The sequence below is a fragment of the Rhinatrema bivittatum genome, chromosome 6 (genome assembly GCF_901001135.1).
Source record: "Rhinatrema bivittatum chromosome 6, aRhiBiv1.1, whole genome shotgun sequence".
Classification (NCBI taxonomy): Eukaryota; Metazoa; Chordata; class Amphibia; order Gymnophiona; family Rhinatrematidae; genus Rhinatrema; species Rhinatrema bivittatum.
In genome coordinates, this window is record NC_042620.1 from 126,993,176 (window position 1) to 127,015,378 (window position 22,203).

Sequence of the window (22,203 nt, forward strand, 5' to 3'; positions counted from 1 at the left end):
AACAAGACATATATCACCATCTTACCTAAACCTGGAAAAGATCTCACCCAACCAGCGTCTTATAGACCAATATCTTTGTTAAACTGTGACCTCAAATTACTTGCCAACATTTTGGCAAAAAGATTGGGTGCTGTACTTCCTGCTCTGATTTCTCAGCATCCGGTCGGATTTGTTAAGGGGCGTTCTGCGAGCTCACATATTGCTAAATTGGTCACTGCCATTGCCTTCTGCCAAAAGCATAAAATTCCATCCATGGCAGTAAGCTTCGACTCGGAGAAAGCTTTCGACCGGGTTTCCTGGGGATATCTGTTTTCGGTACTGGGGAGATATGGTTTACATGATAATCTTCTCTCATATATCTCACTTCTGTATAATTCGCCAACTTCTCACATTTTAGCGAACGGACATGCCTCCCAATCCTTTACACCACAACGAGGTGTTCGTCAAGGCTGTCCGTTATCCCCCCTATTATATATCATGGCAATAGACCCTTTGCTTCGTATTATCTATAATGACACCTCTATTACGGGCCTCACACATTTAGGTTCCACGTTTAAAGTAGCGGCTTTTGCTGATGACATTCTCATTTATTTAACCTACCCGCAACAAGCACTACCCAAAGTCTTAGAATTTAAAAAATGGTATGGAACATTCTCTGGTCTAAAGATTAATACAGAAAAATCTGAAGCGTTAGAAATATATGGAGCATTGCATGAGACCTGGGGCTCGGATTTCCCCCTTAAATGGGCTAATAAACATATTAAATACCTGGGAGTTCATATTCCTAGTTCTATTATTTCAGTTTATGATGTCAATGTTCAACCCTTGTTACAGAAAATGGAAAGTGAGTAGCGAATTGGCTATCACTACCTCTTTCTCTAACAGGAAAAATTCATTTATTTAAAATGGTAGAGCTACCAAAATGGCTATACCTTTTCCAGATGCTCCCAATTTGGCTAAGAAGGCGGGATTTATGTGCCATACATAAAATTTTGCGACAATTTTTGTGGCAAGGGAAAAAGTCAAGACTTGCTCTAAAATTCCTCCAACTCCGACCAGCAAATGGTGGGTTAGCATGCCCAAATTTTCGGGATTATAATTTAGTTTGTATGATGAGACATATTAGGGATTGGATATTGGGCACAGATTTCTTTTCTCCTTATAAATTCATTCGTAGTTGGCTAAACAATTACTCTCTATCGACCCTTTTACAACTCAAACAACATCAACTCCCACCAGTTTGTAAGGGCTTTCTGATTCTCCACTCTAGCAGACAAGCCTGGTCCTACTTATGCACCAAATTGGGAATCCCACCGGGACCAACCAGCCTAATAGAATTGTGTGACAATCCAGAGTTTGTTCCGGGTAGAGGACAGTCAGTGTTCCATACTTGGGCCCAAAAGGGTTTGGTACGAGTGTCTCAACTGTTGTCCCATACATCTAACATAATGTATAGTTTTCAAGAGCTTCAGGACCAATTTCATATTCCTAGAGGATATTTTTATGCATACCTACAGGTCAGGCACTATATTTCCCAATCTTGGTTGTCTACATTATCTCCTTCTCAGTGGTCCCTCTTGAACGTTATGTTTTGTTCTCGGCCAAAGATGAAGTATTCCTGTTCAGTATTTTCTACGATGTTGCATTCTCATTTGAATATTGTAGCGTACGATGATATTGTTCTTAGGTGGTCTGGATATCCGGCCATCTCTCTAACACCAATAAAAGTCAAACAATATATTTTGCAAAGTAGTAAACATATCTTTTGCAATGTGCGGGAACTTCACTTCAAGTTCATTTGGCAGTTATATTGCACTAACACAATAGTGTTTAAACTGGGAATTGCAGACTTCCCTTTATGTTTGAAATGTGGTGTTGAGGATGGTGAATATCTACACTGCTTTTGGGACTGCAGATCCATGATCCAACAGTTTCATACTATTAATCAGAGGTTGAACTTATGTTATTGTATTAACAAGTTGCCTTTGGTAACAATCTCTGAAAGTGTTTACTGTGATAAATCTGTACACTGTTCAATTATTTGGATTTTCTCTAAATTCAATAAAAATATGTTAAAAAAAAAAAATCAGAAGTCTAGAACGGGTAAACGTGAATCGGTTATTTACACTTTCGGATAATAGAAGGATAATGAAGTTAGCCAGTAGCACATTTGAAACTGATTGGAGAAAGTTCTTTTTCACTCAACACATGGTTAAGCTCTGGATATGGCTAGTGCAGTTAGTCTGGCTGGGTTTAAAAAAGGTTTGGATGACTTCTTGGAGGAGATATCCATTAACTGCTATTAATCAAGTTGACTTAGGGAATGGCCTCTGCTACTACTGTCATCAGTAGCATGGGATCTTCTTAGTGTTTGGGTACTTGCCAGGTTCTTGTAGCCTAGTTGGGCCACTGTTGGAAACAGGATGCTGGGCTTGATGGAGCCTTGGTCTGACCCAATATGGCAATTTCTTATGTTCTTATGTTCCACTCCTGTGGGAGTTGTCAATTCAGAAACCGATCAGTCTGGAGATTTCCCCAGACTCATTATGCAAAATCAGGGCAGGCTGTGGCATCCCAACCTCCAGGCCCTATCACTCACAGCCTGGATTTTGAGAGGTTGATTCTACAGCTGCTTAATCTTTCAGAGGATGTGTCTCAATTCCTGATGGCTTCTAGAAAGTCTTCCATTAGAAAGTCCTACAGACTGAAGGGGAGGAGGTTTTCCTGCCCCACACAAAAACTGCTTGATTACCTTCTACACCTACTGGAGACTGGCTTCAAAACCAAGTCCATTAGAGTTCATCTGAGTGCATTTGGCGCATACCACCAAGGTATAGATGGTATTTCCATTTCTGTACAGCCTATAGTTGTACGTTTCCTGTGGGATCTATTTCAATTGAATCCTCCCCTATGGCCTCTTGCTGTGTCTTGGGGCCTCAACATGGTGTTAACTCAGCTGCACATCTGTGACTTAAAGCTCATATTTTTGGTGGCGGCCACTTCAGTGTGCAGGGTCAGCGAGCTCCAGGCTTTAGTAACTTATCTACTTTATACTAAATTTTATCATGACAGAATGGTCTTGCATATACATTCTGTTGGTCGCCAAAGCAAACACACTTATACAGTGGCAAACTAGCCACACAAGAAAACAATGAAGGCAGGTGCTATCAATGTCATCATTTGTTCCTGTTTCTCCTTTCCCAAGTGATCTGGTCATAAAAGAAATATGTGGAGATAGTGGAGTAGAAGGAGCTATACTGAGACTGGGAACATCCACTGTCATGCTATTTCTTGTACTGTCGGTCTGCTTTGTTTCTGCTGCCCTCTCTAGTGCAGGGGTATTCAAACCGATCCTTGGGGCCAGTCAGGATTTCAGGATATCTCTAATGTATATGCATGAGATTTATTTGCATGCATTACTTCCAATATATGCAAATATTTCTCATTCATATTCATTAGTGATATCCTAAAACCTGACTGGCTGGGGGGAGCAAGGAGCAAGTTTGAGCACCCCTGGTACAGGATAGTGACGGAGAAACCTGAAAAGGAGGGCAAAATAGAGGGAAAAGGAGGGCAAAATAGAGGAACCTAGAGAGGGAAAATTGGGGGAGACAGGTACTTGCAGGAGTGAGATGTATAAGAAAAACCTGAAAAAAAGAAGGGGAACCTGGAAGGAAATGACAGAAGTAAAAGTAGGTAGAAGATGATAAAGTGGAGCTGATGGGTAGAATTGGCTTGAAAGGGAAGATTGGAAGGGATAGAATTGAAAAGGTGATAGGAAGAAAGCAAAAGATGGGGAAAGTATGAAAGAATGGAGAGTAACCCCAATTTATTTTCCTCCTCAGCTCCTAAATTTGTTTGAAAGAGTTAATTAAATATGATATATTGTAGCAACAGAGCACTGTCATCATGTCTGGTAACAAAAATGCCTGCTTTATGAAAGAACTCCATACTGGGCACTACATCATTTGATGATATGCTGTTTCAGGAATTAGGAATGAAAACCACATGGTTCTTATAGCAATTCAATAAACATATCAGCAGAACTGCTCATTTACATCCTTCAAAAGGCTAATTGCATCCTTTCCCAATTGTTTGTATGTGGAAGACCTCCAATTTAAGAGGTGATCAGGAATAATAAGGTAGGGCCAAGCTGTAACTGTATTGTTATCAAACAATCTTAAACATATATATAAAAGTATCCATTTCTATTTAGTAAAATTTTAGAGAAAATATAATACTTTTTTTTTTATACTGGCCAAAAATAAATTGAATATAATACTATAGTTTGGTCTCTGGGTCTTTCTACTTGTATCAGGTAACAATAAAGAGCAGTTCAGAAAATGGCTTCTCAACTCCAGTCCTTGTTTACAATAGGTCTGGCTCTTAGGGTAATCAGATATGCAAATAAACTTGGTGAGCCAAGAATATTAAATATCCAGAAAACCAGTCTCATTTACAGCTCTTAAGTACTGAAGTCGAAGAGTCGAAGCTATGAGGACTTTGACTTATGAATAACTCTTGGTACCTGACTTTCACCAAAGGGCATTACAAAAAGAATCTGCAGTAATGGAAATGAAAGTACAAGAAAAGCATGATTGACTTTTAATTTATTACAGTTTGTCTTTCAGAGTCCATGGAATCATTTTTTATTGTAAACCAATTTCAGACAAATTTATAAAATGTAAAATTTATTTTAAGAAAGTGATATATGATTGTAAATAATTCTCTTATCTATGGACCCAGAAATAGGAATTTTGTAACAGGTAGCTTTATACATCTATGGTTAATTGCTACACCAGGCCGGCTTACAAGTGCAGACATCTGACGCTCAAGCAAAAGGTGAAAAACATTTTTAAAAATTAAAGAATGTTATTTTATTTTTCTGAAATTGTATGGGTAAAAATCATCATTGAATTTTTGTCCTAATTATATTTTGTATTGAATTTCTTTCTTGATACTGTCAGTGACTCATTTACACCAGAGTCACCGAAAGGTTAATGCATTAAAACACATTTCTGGCTGAGGACCAACCAGCCTCAGAACTTACACTTAAACACAGTCACAGTACACATTTCAACATGGAGTCATGAGCAGTGCAGTTAAGTTTCATGGAGTGACCTCTAGTTGTAGATAAATGTTTTAAAGCATTAACCTGTAGTTGACTCCAGTGTGCGGTTCATTGCAGTGTGATTTTCTCAATTTGGAGTTTTGGAGATGAGTACCTAACCAATTCTCTTTAAAGCTGTGCTATATGGATATTATTTTCTATAAAGTAGCTCTTCAAAAAAATTTAAATTATTTGTGCCTGCCTTTTCCATTTTGAATTCAGAAGTTAATAGCCCAGTTTTCTTTGTCTTTATAGGGGATAATTTTCTATAGTGCTGTATTTTACCATGGGAGGGAGGGCTGTTCTCGCGATATATGGCCCCTCTTCGGTAAAATATCGCAGTTGTTTCCCCTTGATACTTTGGCAGCCTCCTTTGCCTAGGGCTGCCATAGTTTTAAAAGGCCATGCAGCCCAAAAATAACCTCCGTCCCCAATGTACGAAATCCTCCTGGGAGGCTGTTTAGAGTCCTGCTCATCCCCTTCCCACCTGCCTGTCAAGGCGGTCTATAGAAAAAAACATAAATTGCTGGAAGTGTCGTCCAATCACACCCTGCCCCCTTCCCAAACACCTAAAATATTACCACACCCCCCCCCCCCCCCCCGCCAACAAATATCCCCCATTCAAACCCCCTTCCATCTACCTGGAACTTCTCCAACATAGAATCCCTGATAGTCTAGTGTACCCACCCCGACCCCCCTTCATAGAAAAGGAATTTCTGGTGGTCTAAGAATAACTCTTCTGCCTCCTGGACCCCCTTTACCTAAGAAAAGCAGTCCCTGGTGATCCAGCAGCTGTCCAGAATGCCTCAGGCCCATATTCCAAAATGGCACAGCCAGGGTATCTTTTTAAAGTAAGAGGTTCTGCAGAGCAAGGGGGGGGGCACTAGACTACCAGGGATACCTTTTCTGTGAAAGAGGTTGGGAGTGCTTTTATGTTGTGGGAGGTTCAGGGTCTGATACTGAGTTGGGAGCCAATTTTTCATAAAGGGGAGGGGTGGGGTATCGCTTTGTGACTTTTTAAGTCTTTTTTTTAAACTTTTTTTTAAGGCTATGCTACTTCGACGGGCGATGGTCTAAACACCCCTGAGGAGCATTTTGGCACATTGGGAGGGGAGTTTACAACTCACGTAACTCTTTAAATAGCAGCCCCAGAGCATCGGGAAGTACATGAACATCCTGATGCTCCAGTTAACAGTTTTCTATATCTCAGTTGGCCTTAACTGTTTGGAAAATAATGTGACTTTGTCCAACTACGTTGTTTCATTTGCATAGGCTTACCAATGCATTAGTTGTTTGCATGCATTAGTAAATATGAATGTAAAGCAACTAATTTCAACAGGGACAGATTTTAAGTCAAAATGTTGTGCAATATTTATTTATTTATTTATTTTTATATACCGGTGTTCGATTTTACATATCACATCGGTTTACATTTAAACAAAATTTGCAGGAAGTCATGCGTTACCTTTGTCAAATACATTAAACATTTAAATATGGGGATTGTTAACAAGGGATATAAAAGAACATGGGGAATGGCTAACACTACAGGATGCACGAAGGGGTGCACAAAGGGGAGTGCCCCTTTGTCGCGCCCCTTCGGCGCGCTACGCACAGCGCACGACACCTGGTGTTCTGGCGCTTTAACGTCCGTCACAGTCCTCAGTGACGTCAGAGGGGGCGGGTCCCGATCGAGGATCACTCACCGCCCCTCCCCTCTCAGTTCCAGATGGATTCTTTCACTTTTTTTTTCTTTCTTTCTGTCTTTCTCATCACTGTTAGTTATTTCAGGGAGCCCGGTGGTGATGGTGTGTGGCATATCTCCATGATATGTGATTATCGTGTGATAAATACTGTTTTTCATTAATTGATCACTTATCACTTCTTAGTAAATGAATCCTTTAGTCTACTGAGGCTAGTGATGAGCTTTGTTTTTCTGGCTCGGGTTGAGTTTCAGTTTGGACGCTTCGTGGGAAAACTCGTTTTCCCACGGATCATTTTTCGCCCAAAACGAAACTGGAACCCGAGCCCGAAACCGGAAAAACGAATAAAAAAAAAAAAAAACGAATCGGAAAAAAAACTGCGAATCGTAAAAAAAAAAACCCCCATACCAACCCTTCACATTTACTTTCTTATAACCCCCCACCATCCCGATCCCTCCCCAAGACTTACTAAAAGTCCCTAGTGGTCCAGCGGGGTCCAGCGAGCGATCTCTCCCTCCATGCCATCGGGCTGTCGGGCCTGCTATGACTCAAAATGGCGCCGATAGCCTTGCCCTTACGATGTCACAGGGGCTACCGGTGCCATTGGTCAGCCCTGTCACATGGTAGGAGCTCCAACAGCCCGATGGCATGGAGGGAGATATCGCTCGCGGGACCCCACTGGACCACCAGGGACTTTTAGTAAGTCTTGGGGAGGGATCGGGATGGTGGGGGGTTATAAGAAAGTAAATGTGAAGGGTTGGGGTGGGTTTTTTTTTTTTTAATAAATGTGCCCCTCTCCCCGCACTAACCCGAAAAATGAATTTTCCCCGAAGCTCGGGGAAAATCCGTTTCATGGTTCAGGTCCCCCCGAACCACAACGAATGCACATCTCTAACTGAGGCTATGCTAATTCTCTTGTTAGGTGAGAATTATGGGATGGTTCAATTCAGATGATGTATTTTTCTTCCTTGTAGTGTACCCCAGAATTCAATACTTTATCTCTTTTAGCCCAACTTCATATGAGGGAAGTGGAACTTGGATAAAATCCCAGACTGGCTTCTGGGGGTCACAAGAGGCGGCAGCGGCAGTGTGGTAGTGAGTGCCCCAGTGGGCGGTACAGGGAGCACAGCTGCACAGAGCGAAGCCTTTCTTCCAGCCCTCGACCTTGCATCTTGGGCCTGGACAGGAGGCTCACTCCTCCCAGTCACAGGGAACTTCCGGATACCCAAGCAGCGGAAAGTTCATTTTGATGAAAACCAATTGTTCTACTGAGTCTGGAGACAAACGTGCATGGTGTGGACTCACTGTTCCCTGTTATTGAAAATACTCTTTCACTTTGCACACTGCTGGTGGGCAGGAAAGAAAGTGTTGTGCTAAGATCAGACCACATTGAAGCTTTCCCTGCCCAATATCTCAAGGGATCTGAGTCCATGCTTTGAATTGGCTCAGACAGAAAACTCTTAACATGAATTTCTGAAAGCTTCTCTTGCGGGTAGGGCTCAGCAGTCACTCTTCTGCCAACAGCTGATGCGATTGCCTGTGACATGGCAGCCAGTTCATCAAACTTGGATTGACTACTAATATGGTGTGTCATTGGAGGGGAGCAGCTGATAGTACTTGAGCTGGATGGAGTTGGAGACTGAGAGGATGAACCTAATTCTTCCTCATCATTACCACTGGCACTGACCCTCTTTGCCATTATCTTTTCAACCATTATAATCAACTTTTTTTCCCAGTGTGCAAGAGTGTTGCACTTGAGAGCAATACTGCCTTTCACACGTGGGTCACACATAGTGCCTAACATATAGCAATCCCTTTGCATGAGAGGTTTCAATCTTTTTTGAACTTGCTCTTTTAAGCATTTAACAAGCAGCAACACTTCCTTCGAGAAATCTGGCTGATGCAGAAATTCCTCTAATATCTCCTCTGGATAGTTTATTACAGGGATGACACCACTCAACATGGCCGTAGCTGAACTCAATGCATTAGTATATACTTTGAAAGATTTGAGGATATGCACCATCTGTGCAATGTTTGTCCATTCCTGACATCCAAGAGGACTTTCCAGTCCAATTTCAGATGCTATTGCCAAATCATGAAGAGGAGTCTGCTGTTCACGCAACCTCTCCAACATAAGTGAAATTCCATCTGGTAGGCAAATCCTGAACAAGGTTGTGCAATGGTGCCCCAACTGCTATTTGCTTCTCTGAGTTCCTTCCCACTTTTCACACTGCGATTGAAATGTCCAGCTATTTTGTGACACTTTTCAATCAACTGCTTCAGGACTTGACTAGTATATTATGGCCGCCAGTCGCAGTGGGCCACGACCGGGACCAGGTGTCATGGCCGCCAGTCCGCAACCGGGGCCAAAGACTCACCCGAGGCGTCGTGCCGCCTCCTGGGATCCAACAGAGGCAGGCAAGCAGGCCTCTTTTCTGATGCTTTCATGGCCGCTGCTGGGCCCAGCCTCTTGTGTTCCCTCTCGGCCGGGCTGACTCCTCCCCCTCTGGTCTCCCTAGAGCCATGTGCGTGGCAGAGACCTTGCATTTAAAGGGGCCACAACAGGAAATTGTCTTGGCTCCTCCCTGTGAACTCCACCTTCCGGGTTGCTATTTAAGGCAAGGTCTGCTCCTCAGACCTTGCCTTGGCTTCTTGGCTTGTAGTTGGTGGTTCTGGTGCTCCGAGTTCCTGTCTTCTCAGTTCCTGGTTCTGCTTCGCTCCCAGTTGGTTGGATTTCTTCAGGCTTTGACCCTTGGACCGGCTGCCGACCATTCTTCAGGCTTTGATCCATGGACCGGCTTCCAAACATTCTTCAGGCTTTGACCCTTGGACTGGCTGCCAACCATTCTTCAGGCTTTGACCCTTGGACTGGCTGCTGACCATTCTTCAGGCTTTGACCCTTGGACCGGCTTCCGACCATTCTTCGAGCTTCGGCTCCTGAACTGACTTTCGACCTGCTGGAGGCGCCAGCTATCTGGACTATATGACCTGCAGGAGGTGCCTGCATCCAGATCTCTTCTCTTTCTTCAAGGGTCCACCTGAGTCCAGCCTCGCCTTCCAACAGTAGGGACCCAAGAGTTGACACTACCCAAGAGGGGTTACCCTCTTGGGTAGTGTCAACTCTACCTCGGACCAAGGGTCCACCCTCAGAATCATCACATAGTACCACCCTCCTTGCCACTAAGCCCCAAAGCATCCCTCGCTACCAGGTGCAGCGTATGTGCAAAGCATTGGATGCCCTTTAATCCACCATCAGCCAGAGCCTTAACAATATTGGCACCATTGTCAGTAATGAAATATCCATTTAAACATTCCATATCACTGCTTCTAAGTAGCCCATTCCATCCTTCCATCATCCCCTGAATTGCCTGTAAGATATTTTCTGAAGTGTGGCTTTTGTCTAGCACTTGAGCGTGCAATAAAGCCCACAGGAATCCTGACAAAAACATTTTAGAACTGCTGGTGCTACTGCTGCCACTGCTTACAGGTAATGCCTCATCCAGCTGCCACCAATGTGCTGTTAGAGACAAATATGCATGCATTGCATTCATTGCAATGTGCCTCCAATCTGCCACCAATGTGCTGTTAGAGACAAATATGCATGCATTGCATTCATTGCAATGTGCCACCAATCTGCCACCAGTGTGCTGTTAGAGACAAATATGCATGCATTGCATTCAACCACTGCTCAAAAAACCTGCACTTGACCCCAAGGACCCTGCCAACTTTCGCCCTATCTCCAATCTCCCTTTCATCTCAAAAATCATGGAGAAGGTCGTCAACTCGCAACTTACAGAATTCCTTGAAACTCACAACCTTCTCCACCCCTCTCAATTTGGCTTCCGTAAACACCTCAACACTGAGACCCTCTTACTTTCCTTGACTGACTACTTACTCAGGGGAATGGATCAAGGTCACAGCTACCGTCTTGCTCTACTGGACATTTCAGCAGCTTTTGACACCATAAATCACACCCACCTCCTTGCCCGCCTAACCGACATTGGCCTTTCCGGCACAGCCCTTAAGTGGTTCTCATCCTACCTTGACAATAGGAAATTCACCGTGAAAATAGGCAATGCTGAGTCCTCTCACTACACCCTCGCCCAAGGAGTCCACCAAGGCCCCTCCCTCTCTTCTACCCTCTTTAACATTTACCTCACCCCCTTGTGCAAACTCTTATCAGAACTTGGTCTCAAATTCTTTCTCTATGCTGATGATGTGCAAATCATCATACCCATTCAAGGCTCCCTATCTGACACCCTTGAATCCTGGGGAAACCATCTCGCTGCCATCAACTCCTTACTTACCAACCTCCACCTCACTCTAAACACTGCCAAAACTGAACTCCTCCTCATATCCCATCACCCCCCTACTAATCCCGCACTCTCAATTGACTCTGCTATCAAGATTCCTCATGCACAGCCCTGCGCAAGGAACCTGGGGGTCCTAATCGACCAACAACTGAACTTCAAAAAACATATCAGTGCCATACTCAAAGAGGGTTTCTTCAAACTTAAAGTCTTAAAAAACCTGAAACCTCTCCTTCACGCTAGTGACTTCCGTACTGTCGTCCAGGCTACACTGGCATCCAAGATGGATTACTGTAACTCCCTCTTTCTTGGCCTACCCTACTCCTCCTTAAAGCCCCTCCAAATGCTACAGAACACTGTAGCCAGAACCCTCTCCAACGCTCACAAATACGACCACATTTCCCCCATACTGAAGGACCTACACTGGCTCCCTATTCCCTCCCGCATCCTCTTTAAATCCCTGACCATTATACATAAAGCCTTATATTCCCATCACTCCAACTGGCTGGCAGATCCCCTCCAATTTTCCCTGCTCGAATCGGCCGACAAGGACCACTTTCAAAGGGTCCCTCCATGTGCCATCCCTAAAGAAAGAAAAAAAAAATGACACCCAATATCTACAACATGATACTTAATACAATAGATCAATACATGTTATATATAGATGATGATTGAGTGTACCTTCATACGATGCGAACCTGCCGGGTTCTGCTATCGTGTCTGTGAGCCTTAGACTGGCTTCTAATCATTAGGTACCTCAATAAAGATGGTTAAATTCTGTTGTTGTCCACGAGTATTGCACTTATCTCATGTTCACACAGTCAGTCTCGTGCCGCCGACACCGGGGTGTTTCGGAGCGAGGCTCCTTCTTCAAGGGCAGTACTTGTGTAGAGAGAGACTGCTTAGACACTGTGGAAATCTACATAACATAAAAAACATACCATGACATTCATCCTTATATTATTGACTTGTTAAGTCACTTAATGTGGTCACTGAGAAGCTGGAAAGATACATACTTGCAATCGCGGTAGTTTCAATATTGTGGACTTGACGTTAGCAGTGCGATCAGTAATACTCCACTATAAGGTGCATAAAAAAGACAACTTATGGAACTCTATTGTTCTTGAAGTCATTGCTGCCTGATGAATTATAGGAGAGACCTTATCGGCATGTCTGGACCTGTGATACTTACTGTATTGGTGACGGCTGTCTCTGAGCGGCTCCTTTTACTAACGTGGGAAGCCGCTCTAATGCCGCCATATTTAAAGGGATTCCTCCGAATCAAAATCATGACGTTTGGAGGCGGTCCTAAGTTCCTTAAGTTGTCTTTTTTATGCACCTTATAGCGGAGTATTACTGATCGCACTGCTAACGTCAAGTCCACAATATTGAAACTACCGCGATTGCAAGTATGTATCTTTCCAGCTTCTCAGTGACCGCATTAAGTGACTTAACAAGTCAATAATGTAAGGATGAATGTCATGGTATGTTTTTTATGTTATGTAGATTTCCACAGTGTCTAAGCAGTCTCTCTCTACACAAGTACTGCCCTTGAAGAAGGAGCCTCGCTCCGAAACACCCTGGTGTCGGCGGCACGAGACTGACTGTGTGAACATGAGATAAGTGCAATACTCGTGGACAACAACAGAATTTAACCATCTTTATTGAGGTACCTAATGATTAGAAGCCAGTCTAAGGCTCACAGACACGATAGCAGAACCCGGCAGGTTCGCATCGTATGAAGGTACACTCAATCATCATCTATATATAACATGTATTGATCCCTAAAGAAAGCGCACCTCACAGCTACAAGGGATCGGGCGCTCTCCATTGCTGGACCTATGCACTGGAACTCACTCCCAACCCACCTCAGACTTGAACCTTGCATCACCAAATTCAGAGCCCAGCTCAAAACCTGGCTATTCAAACAAGCCTTTCCCCAACACCCTTGATGAATTTTGAATTGTGATGGATCATGACCTGAATTTGACTATGACCTTGTTCTTATGACATTATAGTTAACTTGTTGTTTGTTCCTATGCTTCTCTGCTCTCCTTATGGTTTTTTGTACCCCTTACCCTTCCCCTGTTACTTGTAATTTCCGTTGCTTTTGTTCCATGTAAACCGAGGTGATGTTTCGACTAACATCGGTATAAAAGACTTTTAAATAAATAAATAAATATTAGTCCAAATATCAGTAGTGAGATGGATGTCCTCACAATCTGCATTTCAGCACAACATTTTGTGTACAGGGAAGGAAGCACCCGAGGGCTAAATGTAGTTCTTGAAGGAAGTTTGTAGTAAGGGCAAAAAAATGGATCAGCCGCTTAAATCCATCATTTTCTACAATCTGCAGTGGCTGATCATCCGCAGCAATCATTCCAGCAATATGTTGTGTAGCCACTTTGGATATTGCCTGCTTCCTACTCTGTGAAATTGCAGAAGGACACCGCCCCATCTGCTCAATGGTAGCTTGCCGCTGCTGCTGGGGAAGAGGAGGAGGAGACTGCTGCTGCTGCAGATGCACACAATCTGTACTACTATTTTAAGAACATAAGAACATGCCATACTGGGTCAGACCAAGGGTCCATCAAGCCCAGCATCCTGTTTCCAACAGTGGCCAATCCAGGCCATAAGAACCTGGCAAGTACCCAAAAACAAAGTCTATTCCAGGTTACCGATGCTAGTAATAGCAGTGGCTAATTCTAAGTCAACTTAATTAATAGCAGGTAATGGACTTCACCTCCAAGAACTTATCCAATCTTTTTTTAAACACAGCTATACTAACTGCACTAACCATATCCCCTGGCAACAAATTCCAGAGTTTAATTGTGCATTGAGTGAAAAAGAACTTTCTCCGCTTAGTTTTAAATGTGCCACATGCTAACTTCATGGAGTGCCCCCTAGTCTTTCTATTATCCGAAAGAGTAAATAACCAATTCACAACTACCCGTTCTAGACCTCTCATGATTTTAAACACCTCTATCATATCCCCCCTCAGCCGTCTCTTCTCCAAGCTGAAAAGTCCTAACTTCTTTAGTCTTTCCTCTTACTGCGCACTAACAGCTGTTAGTGCACACTGCCATAGAGTAAGGGGTAGATTTTCAAAAAGCGCGCCTTAGCGTACTTTTGTTGGCACATCAGGCGCCAACAAAAGTACGCTGGATTTTAGTAGATACGTGCGTATCCGCTAAAATCCTGGATCGGCGCACGCAAGGCTGCCGATTTCGTGTAGCCGGCGCGCGCCGTGCCGCGCAGCCTGCCGCCGTTCCCTCCGAGGCTGCTCCGAAATCGGAGCGGCCTCGGAGGGAACTTGCTTTCGCCCTCCCCTCACCTTCCCCTCCCTTCCTCTATCTAACCCACCCCCCCCGGCCCTATCTAGACCCCCCCTTACCTTTGTCGGGGGATTTACGCCTCCCGGAGGGAGAAGTAAATCCCCGCGCGCCAGCGGGCCTCTAGCGTGCCGAGACGGGACCTGGGGGTGGTTCTGGAGGGCGCGGCCACGCCCCCGGCCCAAAACCACGCCCCCGGGCCCGCCCCCGAAATGCCACGTCTCGCCCCGAAAACACCGCGCCGATCGGCTCTGCCCCCGACACGCCCCCCTCGAAAAACCCCGGGACTTACGTGAGTCCCGGGGCTCTGCACGAGCCGGTAGGCCTATGTAAAATAGGCGCACCAGCGCGCAAGGCCCGGCTCGCATAAATCCGGGCGGATTTACGCCAGCAGGGCTCTTAAAATCCGCCCCTTAGTGTGCAGTATATTTCATAAGCGTACTGTATGCTGATTTCCATTAGTGAGCAGTAATGTCCAGATCAGTGCGCACCAATGGACATTACTGTGCACTATCCACTTACAAAACAGTGTGCACTAATCGGTATTACTGCACACTTAGAGATATACAGTGCGCAGTAACTCCGTTAGTGCACACTAACACAAAATATGAATTTTGCCGAAATTTTGGCAAAATTCGTTTCATATATCAGTGCTGCCAACCCATGACAAATTAGACAATATCGTTGACATTGTCTAATTCGTCTAAAACAATTGTACATCTCTACTTAAGATACTATTCAGGGTCCAAGAGAGATTACAGAATTAATTTGAGTTCCAGAAACTGTGCAGCAAGAATTGATAAACCTTCACTCCTTTCCTCTTCATGTGGAGTTCCTCAAATGAGAACAGCCAGGGGGTCTGTCCGAAGAGACTAGAGCTTACTACATCAGACTGGACATGTCATCACAAGGGTATTCATTTAAAAAAAATAAAAACATTTCTCATAGCCTAAACCAGGAGTTCCCAACATTTCACGAGACATAGACCCCTTTTCAGCCTCAAAACATTTTGCAGATTCTCCCCCCCCCCCCCCCCCCCCACACACACACACACACTTCTCTTTAAATTTTTTCATGCCATAACAAAAGAAATAATGATAAGTACTCTGGAATAATCCATAATGTATCAAACTTAATATTAAATAATGCTTACTGAATCAACATTGCCCCGCAGTCCAAGAAGAAAGACCCTGTCACAGGGCCACAGCGAACACGCCAGGAAGAAGCAGAAGAGGTCCAAGCTGAACAGCCTTAACCTCTTTAGCCTTTCATCATAGGAGAATTGTTTCATCCCCTTTATCATTTTTGCTGCCCTTCTCTATAACTTTTATAGGTCAGCTATATCATTTTTTGAGATGTGGCAACCAGAATTGCATACAGTACTCTAGGTGTGCTCTCTCCATGCAGTGATACAGAGGTAATATGACATTCTCCGTTTTATTCTCCATTCCTTTTTCAAAATGTGATTGTCCATTATCTTGTGCGTTAGGGCCTTATCACGTGTGATACGGCCCTAATGCACGCGAAAACGACCACATTGCGATGTTAAAAGTAAAATGAGGGGTTTGGGTGGGGTTAACACAATTTTGGGCACAGTAGCACTGCGAGTGATAATGTTTTACACATCATTGCCAGCAGTAGTGCCAGAAATAGCTACACCTTTTGCAGGGCGCTATGGGGCTGATAGTGTGCACCGCAGTCGCAATCACAGTGGGTGAAAATGCACCCCTCGATGTGGCCGGGTGCACACTATTGACAACACCCCCCCCCCTCCCCCGCCACTTTTCTGGCTGCGGCTCTTCATTCCACTATATTTATAGCAGAATGAAAAATCTAGGCCTATGTTTGAATATAACTGGTTAGATTTTTTAGTTATCCAGCCTTATGTGGCTGGATAACTAACTACTTACCTGAATATCTTCAATAATATCTGGGTAAATAAATAACACTGTCATAATGAAAAAAAAATTATAATTGGACCTATGGCCTGAGTTTCTCCCTCTTCCTCTCTTATCTGAAACGGCAGGTGGGGGGAGCTGCTGTTTCAGATAAAATCCTATTGGGTTTTGCTACCCACATCCCCTAATCCCTTCCAAGGGTCTGAATCAAGTACCAGGGTCTGCAGGCCATGCTCCCCCATCCCTTTGCTGCTACTATAAAGGATCTACAATTAAGGCCTCGTCCTGCCCTGATTTCTCTCACACACCTGAAGTATAAATGCTGGGCTGGCACCCTCCTTCCTCGGACCCCTCCAGATCCCTCCCCCTATCCCTTTGATATTGTCATAATCTTTGCTGGGAGCTCCTAGGGCTTCATAGTTGCTTCTGTAAGAATCGGCACTGGAAGTATAAATTACACATTGAACCATAAACAGTGTGTAACTTACGCTTCCAGTGCCGATTCTTACAGAAATTAAAATCTAGCTGGATAAGGACTCACTATTCATAATCTTACAATTTAAATAGATAAAATGAGTTATCCATCTAAATAGCTTTGAATATTAATCTTTATGCAATCAAATCTGAGTTGATGATTGGACGGAGAATATTAAGTAAATCTGCTCTAGCATTTAATTTTCAAAAGGAAACTTTGATAAAATGAGGAAAATAGTTAGAAAAGAAAACTAAAAGGTACACCTATAAAGGTAGAGTTTACATCTGGCATGGACATTTTTAAAAAAAATTATCTTGGAAGCCTTATATTAGAAAAGGCGGAAGAAAGGCCATGATTAAAAGGTGAGGTTAAGAGGCTATTTTAGCCAAAAGAACTTTTCAAAAATTTGAAAAAACATCCAGCTGAAGAAAATAAGAAAAAGCATAAGCATTAGCAAGGTACATGAAAACATCGATAAGTCTGGTAAAAAGAGAATTTGAAAAGAAGCTGGCTGTAGAGGCAAAATCTCATAATAAACCCTTTTTAAAATATATCCACAGCAGGAAGCCTGTGAGAGAGTTTGTTGGACTGATAGTTGATCAAGGGGTTAAAGCTTCACTTAAGGGACAAGGCCATAGCAGGAAGACTAAATGAATTGTTTGCTTCAGTGTTTACTGAAGATAATATTGGAGAGATACCTGTGCTGGAAACAGTATTTAATAGTGATAATTTGGAAGAACTGAAACAAACCATGGTGAACCCGGAAACAGGATACTGGGCTTGATGAAACCTCAATTTGACCTAGTATGGTAATTATGTTCTCAGCTTCTGGATGGTTCAAGGAAAATTGGTGGCACTCACTTGCATGGGGGGTAGGGGGATGGTTATTCTCAAGAAGCAGCAGTGGAGGAGGGTCTGGACTTAGAATGTGTATGTAAATGTGTTAATATCCTTTGCAGGAGCACATACTTGGTGAGATTGGGGGTCCATCAGGCCAGTATCCTGTTTCCAGCAGTTGCCCTTGCCAATCCAGATCAAAGTACCTGGCAGGATTCCAAACAGTAGGTAGCTCCCATGCTACTAATGTCCAGGGATAAGTACTGGCTCTTTCCAAGCTTATCTTATTAATAACAGTTTATGGACCTCTCCTCTAGTTAGCTATCCAAACCTTTTTTGAAACAAGCTACACTAACTGTACCACATCATCTGGCAATGAATTCCAGAAGGTAATTGTGCATTGAGTGAAAAAGAATTTTCTCTGATTTGTTTTAAATGTGCTACTTACTAACTTCAGGGCATGTCCCCTAGTTTTTGTATTATTTGAAATAATAAATAATCGATTCATATTTATCCATTCTATTCCACTCATGATTTTATTTTAACATATTTAATAGTTTCAATTATAATAAAAAGACAATTTTTGCACAGAAACAGCAAAGAGAACATAAGTAATAAGAACAAATCAAAGAAAACTACAATCTTACAAGAAGCCTACTTTCCTTATTTAGTCCTTCCAACCATGAGGGGAGGAAGAGAAAAAGAAGAGAATTAAAACAAATAAGAAAAAAAGGAACTAAGGCCATAAATGAAATCATATTCTTTTTTCCTTCAAAATATAGTCTACTCTTGACTAATTGGGGATAGAAATGGAACAACTAGTTTTCTCCTATCTAGGAAAATCCTTAACTGCTCTGGAGCAAAGAAAATATAACTTTTGCTGTAAGTTTGACTGAAGACTTGGCTCTTTGAGCATGCCTTTGCAAGCTGAAGTCAACCCTTCTTCCCTCCCCATTCCTTCTGGTAAAGTTTTAGATGTGTTTAATTAAATTTTACTGTAGTAACATATAGTTAATTATTTGGTTTTTAGTGATTATATACTATTTGCTATTGTTATAGGATTTTAGATATGTTGTATTTATATTGTTTTATGCTGTTTATGTTTATTATATGATGTAAACCGATATGATATTATTTGAATACCGGTATAAAAAAAGCAATTAGTGATTGTGGGGCTGAGGACTGAGTGAAGCTGAGCTGTGTGCTCACAGATCCTGCTTACCCTGGGCTTCTGCGTGAGAAGCATGGCCTGTGGGTGCATGGCTTGATCTGTAATCCATGGCCCTATGCTCACTGATTTCTGATAATGGTGGAGGTAGACAAGTGATGTTGAGCTCTTCAGAGGGGCTGTGGAAGGAATCGTATCATGTTAGGTTGTAGGTGTGGAGGAAGTGGGTAGGAGAAAAGGTGCAAGATTAGAGGTCTGTAGTGCAGAAGGGAGCAAGAACGTTGCCCCCCCCCCCCTCCCAAAAAAAAACAAACAAAAAAAAACTATGCTGCGCTAGGCACATGCCTAATGCGCCAATTTGGAAATCCAGGCCTGAGGCCAGCTCAGTAAAAATTTCACATTATCTGAAGACAAACAGGTTCATTGTTGCACAGAAGTTGGTCACATGACCTCATTTAGTACAAAATGAATATGAATCTTCCAGAGCTTTGTGGAAAAGCAAAAGCCTTTTATTGCCTGAGCATGGTATTTACCACGCTACAGTATTCCTACTGCTCCCCCACCCCCTTGGTTTGCTTTTATCTGCCATAACCATTGCCTGCAATTTTTCTGTTTGTGTTCCTGTAGAGCTTAAGAACATATTCTTTCTTCTAAAATGCCCCTTAATTTTGCCATAGTTTAGTTTTCAGCATTTTCTAATTTTATTTTCATTGATTCTGCTGAGCCAAGCTGCAGGGCTTTTTTTTTTTCTTATCAGAACAGTTGCATCAACAGACAACCTGCTCAAATTTTTCTTATTTTCAAACCATCTCCTTTCATGAAGAAAATTCTTTGGTATCACCTCATTGATATTCCTGGAGGTAAGATCTGCTTCCCAGGCGCTGACAAGAAAACACTGGTCTTCAGAGATCTAGTATTTGACAGTGATCTTAAGAGTGCTGTGGAGAATGTCCACTTCCCTACAAAGCCTACCCTGATGAACTCATAGGCATTCTTATTGCTGGAGAAGTAAAGGAGGATCGCCAAATGTTTGCTCAACATATCAGTTACATCAAGATCCCGGTATTGAGAATGTCAACTCCCCTTGGTGTGTCAAGTGAACCTCCTCTCAGCACCATCCATGCTGAGTTGGAGTCAAGCCTTTCTTACCCTTGACCCCTTGAGCTGCGTTCTAGGCCACAGTGGTCTTCAGCTTCAGAGTCAGTGCATTCTCAGGCTACCATCAAACAAGTGTACTGACTTTATATAGAATCTTATCTCCAAACAGGCTCTCAATACACTTTACAAGGGTTGGCAGCACATATAGGAAGCTTCCAAGGGGATGAAGGATAAATTGGGCAATATTTAGCCTCTGAGTGGCTCAGATAGTTAGCCGATTGTGCCGCTGAATATCTTAAAGTTATCCGGATATGTTTATCCAACTAACTTTAGGACAGGTCAGTGGCACTACCAGAGTTAGCTGCATAAGTTAACCAGTAAAATATTTGAAATATTGGATAGTCAATTAAATTATGTGGCTAACTTGACTCCTCCTCGAAATATCTCCCACCTGCCCTCGGAATGCCCCAATTTATGCAGCTAATTTCTAGCCGGATAAGTCTCTCAATATGGTGTTTTTGCCAATTAGATGGATAACTTTTAGTTATCTGTTTAAAAGGCTTTTGAATTTTGACCTCATTGTTGTTATTACTATTGTTTTAATGATTAATCAATATTGATTGTATACATTGATTCATGACACAATAAGATAAAGCATAATTACACAATAAAGTATAATTACACAGAGGATCTATAGGTGGATTCCAGTTTGCATTTCCAGATCTCTCTCAATTCATAGTTCAGTGATCTGACCTCTAATACATACTTTCTTCCCAACCACATATAAAAAAGGTTACAAATGCCGTTCAAATTCTACTGTCCAGATTATTTTTGTTTACATAGGTCTTCAGATTTCATAGAACTGAATTATATTTTAAAAGTTTAACAAAGACTCATTTTATTTTTCTAATCAACTGCTGTCCATTAGGATTTTAAGGAACCATCTGCAAAGGGTTAAAATAATTTCTGTGAACTGCCAGTCAGAGTCTGTATCTGCTGCTTGTAAAAGCAAAGCATGCTATACAGGAAAGTCAGTACATGTGAAAACATCTACAAGGCTAAAGGCAGAATAAAGATCAAAAGAACAAGGTAATTCAGTTGCATAATGCTTGCATAATTTTGAAATTCTTTTGTGTTTTTAACATGTTCACGGACTTTTTCTTAACAAGGGTAAAACTGATTTTTTTATGATTTGTTTTGTATCGAAATCAATGACCTAGAGCAGGGATTACCAACCTTTCAGGGAACATGGACCCTTTTTTCAACTTGAAAAAGTTAAATGGACCCCCATAAACTTCTCTTTAATTTTTGCATGCTATAACCAAAGAAACAATGATATGCACTCCAGAATCATTCATAATGTATAAAACTTCAAGCTAGGCTATATACATAAGGAGGGGAATTTCCAAAGCTATTAAAAAATTGACTTTATAATTGAAGCTTGAGCCATTCCACCTTCCAGATCCAGCTACAATGGGGAAAAGGAAGCAAATTCAAAATAGTTCCAGACTGACAACTTGGTACCAGTGCTGATTTTCTGCCAGGGGAAGCTGCCCCATGGAGTTTCCTTCTGGTAACTCGGGCCAGTGGGGGAAAGCCAATACTTTTGTTCCTGTGTACTTTTCATCTGCTTTGAAACAGGTGCAAGTACATATGTGAAATTTTGCATGAAGATTTCAAAATTAAATCCTGCATGTACTTTCCCTTCCTCAACCTAGCCCTATTCCTTTTTTCCCCTGCAGGAGAAAGTCTGCATGCTGTTCACAGCGAAGGTACTTTTACTCTCAGTGGCAGGAAATTGCAATTTTCGAAGGGACATGAAACTTACCCTCCCTGAAAATTGTCCCTCTTATAGTCTGCTTTTCTTTCATACTTTATTTTTATGTTTGCTGGCTTGCGGGCTACCCCCGTGAGCCGGCTCACTCACCCCACACAGTCCGGCCATTCAGCTCTGGCTGCTCCAAGTGGTCCGAAATGGCACCACACCACTCAGCCTGAGACACTACCACTGTTGAACTCTGGGCCCTCCTCTAGGTGAACATGCGCATGGCATGCACCAACATTTAAAGTCCCCACAGCAAGAACAACACTGGTCGGTGCCTCCAGATGATGTCACATGACCGGGTATTTAAACAGCCAGGGGTGGCTCAAGGCAATCTGCTGCCTGAGGCAAGGGATGAAATGGCGCCTCCTCCCCATGGTATGGCACATACCTTGGTAAAATCACCAAGAGGGTTGGGGAAGGAGGTCCTCCTTGGAGTCTGGCTGTTGGTGA